We start from the raw sequence: 9,773 nt of genomic DNA on the forward strand, positions 1-9,773 counted from the left end.
CAAGCCAGCTGTGGCCAGTGCTGGAACTGCTTTACAATAAAATCTGTAGCAGCTAAGGGGAAATTTTCAGGCATAAAAAAAGAATTTCACAGTAGATTTTTAGCAAGGAGGAAGCTCAGCTAATTTCAAAGTCCTAGCTTCACTGGGACTGCAGATCTAGGAAAAGGATCCAGAAAACATATCTCCGTGCCCTTGTGTTTATTAAATAAGAAACCTGTTTAAATAGTGTCAACTGGCTGAAACAAAACAATACAATCCAGGAGAGACTGTCAGACATAGCTATGCATTCCCTGGTACTTTTCAAGAATTTTTTTCTTTATTTATTTCTTTGCTTTTTTTCAAATAGAAAAAAAACACCTAGTGGAAATTCAAAGAACCTTTACTGAAATAAAGGATTTTTCAAGACATCAGATGTTTACCAACATCCCACATAACTCTTCTGCTGCACTAAATTGTCAAATATATGGTAAGAGCTGGATAGGCTTTCATTACTAGACATCGAAGCCAAGATTGACAAGCTTCTACATACAGAGGCTTCATGGAAGAAAGAAAAGAAAACTATAGATTTCCAGCTTTGTCCAATAATGCCTTGTAAGGTGTGTAAGGGATTAATGAGACCAGTAAAAGAAGTGAGTATTTAGAAAGAACATGCATGAAGGCAAAGCTGAATTTGATGCACTTTTAACTAGAAAAGTGGCGCTACAGAATGCAAAAATAGGGCTAGGAGATATATAGACAGGTGCAGAGAAGGCTTTGGGCTGGCAAGACTGCCTGGACAGCAAGAGGAAAGGCAGCTGTATGTTGGGTGCAAAGGAGGTATGCAGAGGGCAGGCAAAAAGTCCCTCAGGCAGCAAGAGGGAAGGAAACTCAGACTTTGTTTCTGGTAGGAAAGCACACTTGTTTTCAGCAAGGTTGCAAGGGGACCCCACTGCTCCTCAGCCACCCAGCTCCCAGGGGAGTCCCCTACGCTCCTGCCTCTTCCCGCTGCCCAGCCTGCAACCTGAGGAAGGGAAGGGGCCTCTATCACCCGCTTTCTGCAGTTCTCCAAGTTATTTTGCTTCCCTCTGGCAAGCGGTCAGATTGGCTTTGCTCCAGCCCACTCCCTACCCACCAGTTCCTATTTGTTGGCTCTCACAGGAGGCCAAGTCAGCGTCCAGTTGCTCAGTTTTCTTCAGGAGTTTTTGTTATACGGAAAAATTAGCAGGTTAAAACCTCTAAGAGCCAGACATCTCTGAACTGAGGAGCTTAAACTACATTGTCACACTATTGTTAGGCTCTAATCTAGCTGATGGGTTAAGGGAATATAACATCATGTCTCTCTGCGCCCAAAACCTGAAACCCAAAGCCTCCTGCACGCTGCAAATCCACAGTACGTTTTGGGAGCTGCACCTCCGTGTCTCGGCCGCGGCCAATGGACACCACATCCCTCCTGCCTCCAGCGGACTAGGGAGCAGGCAGGGACCCCCGCTTGCATTAGGCAGAGCTGGACGACACACATCGGCTGCAGAAACCATAAAGAGCAGTTGCTGTTGGATATGTAAAGGAACATAAGACTAAGGGATTATTTTAAAACCCCCCTGTGGTGCTGACATTTAATGGTCATTGGAAGAGGCTACTGTTCACTAGTACCCTGCAAATGAGCTTGAAAAGAAGGAGACCTTCTGCTAGAGGAAAACAGAGCGGAGAAAAGCAGAGTACTTTATTCCCTCTCCTGCCCCATCTCCAGCTCGCTTCCAGCAAACTTCCCCCCGGTGCTCTCGCAGCCTCATTTGGACAACTGGCAAGAGCAGTCTGTTATACGTCTCGTTGCTACCAGTTGGCTTCACTAGATAATTATTTCCAAAACTGCATGCTTGCTTAGACTACAGTGCCTTGTAAATTCAATTCTTTTGCTAACTCTACCAAGAGCAGCATGTTTTTAAATTAATATAAACTTACCAAAATGTAATTTTGGAACTGATTCATATTGCGCCTGTGCTTACTCCCAATTTAGTTTGAATAATTTTGTCTAATCTACTACTACACAAAACAAACTGAAGAACATTGATATTATTTCCATATGCCTGTGGACTCAAAGTAGCCATCTGTGCAGCTTCAGACTTTGCTTTGGAGCCAAGAATAGTTATTTACTCACATTTGTCCTTGGTCCTGTCCAGAGGAACCTATTTGTGTAAGAGCTCTGTGAGTACTTTCCTGCACCTGTGAGACTCTCTCCACCTGTGTGATCAGTTATCTCAGAAAGCAGTCGGACAGGCTTTTGAAAAAGGGACCAGACTTGTAAATGATACATTTCTTCACCTGCTCGCTTAGAAACACCTGCTTCTTAATAATACAATTAAATAACTTTACTTCTACTTTTTGCTTTATACCGCAAAATTTCAAAGCAGGCTCAAGGTGCCTTTGCTTCACTTCATAGCTTTAGTATGAACCTTTCTCTTTCGTCTGCTATAAGAAATCTCTAATTCTAGCAATTCTCCTTTTCCACATGGAGCACGTCAGATCTAACGCCCTCACACACAATTCACTAGCAAAGCTATATTCAGCAATTTTGTCTGAAATTTTTCAGAAAATTAATTGCTCCTGACACATTTTGGTTAGCCTCAAACTCCAGTCCAGTTTTACTATTATTTCAGGATTTCCATGTAATCTCTGGCAAGTTGCCTTTCTAAAATGTCTGGAACATTTTGCACAACTCTGCTTCTTGCTTTAGGGCCCTTCGGCTCTTTCCATGGTGTGAAGTGAGAGGTGACAACTAATCTACATCTTAGAGTGGCCTACCACTGCATTAAAAATAAGGGAAGACACGCATCTATTTTCCGCATCTCACCTATTGCAATACATTTTAAGCATTATGCACTTATATGTAGTGTGAAGGGAGGCAGAGGTTTGAACAGCAGGGCAAGCCTGAGTTAAAATTTTTGGCACCTGGTGAAGTGGGAGAGGCATTTTCAGGGCCCTGAAAGCAGCTTGTGTCTTTACTGAAGCAAGAGGAAATTAGTTTAAAATGCTGACATTTAACTGTCTCTTTTAGCAGAGGGGAGTAGATGAGATGGTTTACACCTGCAACAGAAATCTTCAGAAAGAGATAAAACTTGCAAGAAATGTTCCACATAAAAGTGCTGCATACCTGAGGTGCTGCTGATTGCTTGGAAAGCTTGTATGCTTCGTCATCAATAGCTAATTCTAATTTCAAATCCAGTCTGGAATCAGTCCCATCTAATCCTGTTCGTTCCCAAATAGCAGCCCCTGCAAACAATTTTGGGCTTATGTTTGCAGATTCTGCTGTCACCAGTGAGGTTTTGCCTGGGTAAGGATGGCAGAATAAAGCACAACCAATCATTTCTCCAAGTATCTGAGAGAAGAGCTTGTCCATTAATTTTCAAGTGTTTGTTCCACTGGCCTTAAATGCAGGTGCTCAGCTGTGTCTGGGGGGACATTTTGTTCTGCCCCACTTAGCCCTTTGCAAAGGGCCACAGGAGCTGGGGCTCAGGAGGCCACAGGAGCTGCAGTCAGTCTGCTCAGCCAAAGTGCACGGTTCCTTTATTTTCCTCTGGGTTATTTACAGTAGATAGAACAGATTTACTGTTGCAGTAAGGTGGTGGTGGGGTGGTTGTATTATTTACAAGAAAACAATTCTTCCTTTGTTTCATATTTAAATTTTTAGCTCTTCCTCCAAGCTGACAATCCTGAACCTTTCCATTCAAAAGTTCAGCTGCACACCAGGCCATCTCATTTAGGTGGCTTAGCAAGTAGCAAACCAGCACATTACTGACATATTCCTGACCAAACAACAGCCAGTAAGACTTTTCTGGCCAGCAGCTTAAGTCTACTAACCCACGGCTTCCCTTATACACAAATCCATTCCTATCCATTGCATTTCTGTGGTTTGCTGTGCCCGGATCCTTATCAAGGACCCCAAAGTGCTGGAGGTGATGGTTCCTTAGCATCCTCAGTCACCATGACTTGGCTTTCCTTTTGTGCGCACCAGGTCATTCATGTTTCTGCATCTCAGGATATAAGCCACTGCTTGAAGAACTTTACAATCCAACTTCAACTGGGAAGTTAGATGAGGTGAGAGATAGTCAGGAGTTTTGCTGTTAAACTGCTGAATGTAAACTTTTTGATGGAGATGAACCAATCACAGTGAGCCTTTTCTGCAGGGAGAGAAAACTTCTCTAGTCCAAGACAGAATTTCTGACTTAAGAGGAGAGAGAATCAAGTTTAAGTTCTTGTTCCTGCTTCAAGAGGACTTAAGCCATGGCCTCAAGCCGTGGCCTCTTCTATGCCAGGGGAAATGGACCCAGAAATGGTTACCTGGGAGAGAGGCTTCCTCAGCCTCTCCCATCTGAGGTTGCATCGACATCTGTGAACTAACCTGAATTGGAAAAACAGGGAAATACAGATGATAAATCCCTGGAGCAACAATTATTGTACTTTGATGGGATGCAAGAGACCTGAACTCATGTCCCAACTTTGCATCCAAAGCAAGCATCTTGACAAATGTCTTACTTTTTATCTTTTCCCACATATTTTTTACTTGGCCTTATGGCCTAGTAAAATACAGCAAACTTGTTAGCATTAGGTAAATTCAGTATGCTCTCCCCTTGGATTGCAAACATGCCAGAGTTTACCTAGAAGATATCTCATACATCATTTCATATTTTGTACCTGAGCTTCTACTAGAGCATTTACTCACGACAATGAATTGCTAGAGAACTATAAAGATCGTCAGTCAGTTCTGCTAGAGTCCAACATCTTATTATATTGCTATCCAACCATTAAGTTCTTTGATTTTTCTCATCTTATATTAAGTTTTTAGAAGAAAATGAATCAAATTCTGCCCATTAAGGTGACTTTCCCTAGCTGGTACTTGACAGAGGGGTTTCATGTGTGATCATTCCACCAGTAAAAATAAAACAATTTATCCTCTTGGCCTATATGGCAAGTAACAGTCAAATTTTAGTAAATGTATCCATTACATGACTCATAAGGGACTAAGTAACTCATATCAGTCCTGAAATTTCCAGCAGCCTGACTTAAAAACTAGTGTTCACATCTGCTGTTACTTCTCTCCTTCCATCTTACATAAGAATTTGGTGATACTTATGTCTAACTTAAGGTCTAAACTCATTGTTTCAAGCCCCACCAGGGACCTGGACAAACTTGCTTTGTATAGGGATGTTACTATATTAAGACTATGAATTTTCTGCATCAGAAAAATGAAAAAGTCCAGTTTACCTTGCACATGTCATAGTACTTTTCTGGAGAACACTTCACAAGCTGACTTACATTTAAATATCATTTTAAAAAGAAAAAAAAGAGAGGTACATTTTCCTAGTAAACACTGCATTAACAGAAACAAGATAAACATCAGCGCTGACAATGTTCACTCTAATATGACTGGCCACAAAAAATTTGCTTGTTGACTTGTTTGTTAAAACAGGATGGAAGGGCAGGAGGAAGAGAGAGAGGTTGGATTGTCATTTAATGAGAAACTGATTAATAAACTTCCCTCAGATCCTAGCAGATGAAAAACAAAACTCTATCCATATTTCATACCTGCATTTCTCAATATAGCTAGATGAGCTAGCTGCAAACACATAGAGTCTCGCACATGATTTTAAAGAGCTGTGATTGCATGACCCATTTAAATTTTTTTCTTGCTGTGAAGATAGTCACATTCGGGTAGCAAGTCTAGTCTACTGCTTTGTCACCTTAACTTTCTGTGAGAGGAAAGAGGTAGAGTTCGGGGTTTTTGTTTGTTTTCTAATTTAACACATTCATATTGATAAGCTGTATCTGTTTTCTGTATCTGTTTACTGAAAAACTGTCAGCAAAAAATATTTTATGCAAAAGTAGAATTTTATCAAAATTTACCAATCCAAGCTCTGAATTTCAAAGCAGTCCAGGATATAAAGACAGCTGGATCACAAGTTTTATGATGAAATATGTTTGGTTCAGAACAGCTTAGATAATGACCAGGGTATCTGAAGGTAGAAAGACAAAAACAAACAAACAAACACCACTCTCTCTCTTTCCCATAGCAAAATACTCCACAGTAGTGAAAAGCATAAAATTGTTATTATATTGAAAAATTAGCCACTTGTTAGGAACCGCAGACATGTTTGAAAGCTTAAACACTCACCTCTTGGACTTCTCCTAAAATAAGGGATAGAATTTTATCAACATTACTTGAAAGTTAAATAAGGAATACACCATTTTTTTCAGATTATTGTTTATATGTCTATTTAATCTGCAAAGTAAAACTGTTTGCCAAAAATTGATTTAGAACTTTAAAACTTCTGAATGTTTAAAACTGGGAAGTTGAAATAAACATCACTCTCCCTGACGGAAGTCCCCACTGCAGGTAGAGTCCAGAAACCAGACGGCTCCTTCCACCCAGGCATGCTGCAAAAAGCAGTATGGGGTGGCAAGAGGACTGTCAAAACAGATACACACATCCACACAAACGTTAATCCACATCAGGCCATTCAGAGTCATTGGTTTGGAGCACTACTCTGAAATTTGTAATCATTAATCTGTAACCTGCACAGTACGGATACAAGACATCATCATCTAGAAAAAGGTAAACCAGACCCCTGCTTCATCAAGAACTTTGAGTCAGTTGTCTGATTTGTCGATATCAGATTTAACACTGGGAGTTTATTTTTGAAGAAAAAGGTTTTGTTGTCATTGCAGAATGCTGTCTTTCTGCTTTGTATTACTGCAGATTGCCAGATTGTATCTTAGCAAATATAGTTAATCACAATGCCTGAAACGACTTTTATACAAATCAGACTACAATGCTTACAAAATTCAAGCAGGGTAAAAGAACAACAGAACTGCTTTCTTTTCCATTGGAATGGAATTTGAAGAGCAAGCACACCCAGCTGAGAACAAGAAGTTCAAGAATAGGAAAAGAAAAAAAAAAGCCCCAAATCAATAGATTAACGAGGAGTAAAAGGACCAATGGAAGACAACAGGGCACAAACCAGTCATCTGTGTCTTTTGGGTTTCATATATAGATATCTAGAGTGTTGTGGGGGACATGTTTATGCAAGTAAAGAAATATTTAGAGTTCACACAACTAAATTCTGCAACTACATGCACAAGTATCATGCAAACAAATCTGCAGCTGTAGTTGTCTAGATTTGCAGATGCTGCAACTGCAGATGCAGTTGTATTGAATGGAGACAAAAAAAGCCAAGTTTGAAATCACTGCTGTCATGTTTGTCATCCTTGATGAATACACCAGTGTGGATCTTGGGATCTTTTTAGCACATTCTGTTTCACAGCACAAATACCTCAGCTGGATTAGCTCTAAATAGATTGGGTCAAATTCTACCAGAATTAGCAAAATCAAGAAGAAACACCAGAACAAACTGGTTCACTCAAAAAAGTCACTGGGCCCAAGACTGAATTAAAACTCATTCAGAAATTTTAGGTGAAAACTAATTATACATTTGTGGCCAGCTTGCTATTAAAACAGATAATTCGAAGACATAAAACATCATATGTATAGATTTGTGCTTCTATGCTTAATACAGTTGTTGGAATTACTAAAAATAGAACTATAAAGTTCTTTAAAAATTCTGATGATATAAACTTAGCTTTAAAGCTAGGTTTCTGTAAAGGATGGCCAATCAATTGCAATTTATTATAAATGTCTTCATGTATCGATACAGCAATGAACAAATTAATGCAGTTGCTATAATTTATTTATATGTCAAAGGCCTCAAGCAAAGTCACTCACAAGAAGCTACAGGAGAGAGTAAGTGATAGAGGCAGAGATACAGAAGTAGTTTGAACGGCACAAAGTCACAGGCTGCCTGTTGAATGTATCTGTAGTGACTTACAGAAGCAGAGACTGACAAATTTCCCAGGGGACAAATCAGCAAATGGTACAAAAGTATGTAAGTTATTTAAGAGCAAAGAAGATTTAAGGTTTATATGAACATAGTTGAGAGAATATGACAGTAATTATAAATAAAAATGGATAATGACAAGCAAAGAATTTCTATATTAGAAAAAAGTAGAAATTATATGGCTTCAAATTAAGTGCATCATCTCAGGATAAAGAACTGCAGATCATTAAGGGCAGGTCTGTAGAAACTTCTATTCAATATACCTACAGACAGGTAAAAACAAACAAACGACCCCCCCCCCAAACACACACACACACACACACACACACACACACACACACACTCTCTTTCTTCTATCCCTCCCCCCCCCCAGCACAGCACTAGAAACAGCACAGAGAGATTACAGAAAGTAATCTTAAAACTTATAGTTCATCTTATTTAACACTGACTCACTCATCTCTTAAGTTATAGAGCAGAATTTCCAGGTTCTGAGAAAAACTACACAAAAATAAGGGAAGCGACACTAGAATACAAAAGCAATAGTGCATGGAAAAGATGACAGCAAACTTTTAGTCACCTTTTTTCATGCTTGAACAAGGAGACAAAGAATTTGAAAGATGACAAATTCTTTATCAAATTCTTTATCTTTATTCTTTCTCAGACAGTGCGCAGTTAGCCTGCAAGTTTGCTTCTCTAGAGAGTCAAGACTTCCTGAACTTACTTTTACTTAGCGTACATAATTACTGTTGATATTCAACACAGGAACAAAAAAAACAAAAAAACAGGCTGTAACTCCTCATGTGTTTGGCTTCACACTAAGTGTGCACTACTGGATATCAGAAGTAAATATTCTCTGCACGCATGCTAATCCCCAAACTGGAGCCTGTACAGTTTTTTATGCTTCTGAGAAGCACGCCACACCACAGAGAAAGGTGAGCTACCTGTCCCAGTTCTGTAATCCTCATGTTCTGAAATGGCAATGTTCAGTGTAATCCTCCTGTCTTTTTCCTCTAGCCAAATAATTCCACACAATTTTCCTTTTAAACCTTTACTCTGGATTTTAACAGGATTTTATTCAGACTACCTGCATAGCTAATTGGCAAGGTTTAGAGGGAGAGATTTCTTTTTTAATCGGTAGTTCTTCATGTAGGATCAGCACCCCACACCCTCTGTTTCTTCCAAATATACCAACATTGAAGATTAGCAAGTGACCCTTTCTTTTTGCCAAAACCTCAGAAGGGATCTAATTTCTACTGTCTTCTAGAAGAGTCTGAGTCAACTGCAGTCCATTTCTGGAATGATAAAGTCATCTTTTAAATACTTTTGAAATGTAACCTGCCCCTACTGTCCCTGTTACAAACAGCAGAAATTTATCTGCTCGACCAATGTTGAATTTTTATGCGTCTTAAACCATAAGAGCTACATTTACCCACACAGATGTTTCAAGAAAATCTATAATGCTTCCTTATAATCTATTTAAATCATCAAATCTCCCTCTCTCGCTCTCACCACACCTTCTTAGCAACCAATTCTGGCCCCTTTGCTGTCTTACAACTAAACTAGTAACTTTTGCACTAGCTTAGTACAAAACTAGCAGTACTTCTACAATGGTAGGAATTTCTACCGTTCCAAATTCTCTCTCTGCTGTGTCCACTTCCCATCTCTTTTCAAGTCTCAGAAACTTTTGTTTTTTACTGTCTCACTTGTGCTTGCAAGCCAAAGATATAATTTCCTGTTAGTACTTATGGCCCTACTAGAGTATTCTCTCAAAGCAAGAAAAAAGCCAGCTTGCTCAATTTCTGTAGATCTAATTATTAACCAATCAAAAGAAATATCAGACAGTCTGCACCCAAGGAACAGGATGAAAATAAATCAGATAAACTATTTGTAATAATAAAGTTGCTAAAG

The sequence above is a fragment of the Apteryx mantelli genome, chromosome 5 (genome assembly GCF_036417845.1).
Source record: "Apteryx mantelli isolate bAptMan1 chromosome 5, bAptMan1.hap1, whole genome shotgun sequence".
In the NCBI taxonomy this organism is placed as follows: Eukaryota; Metazoa; Chordata; class Aves; order Apterygiformes; family Apterygidae; genus Apteryx; species Apteryx mantelli.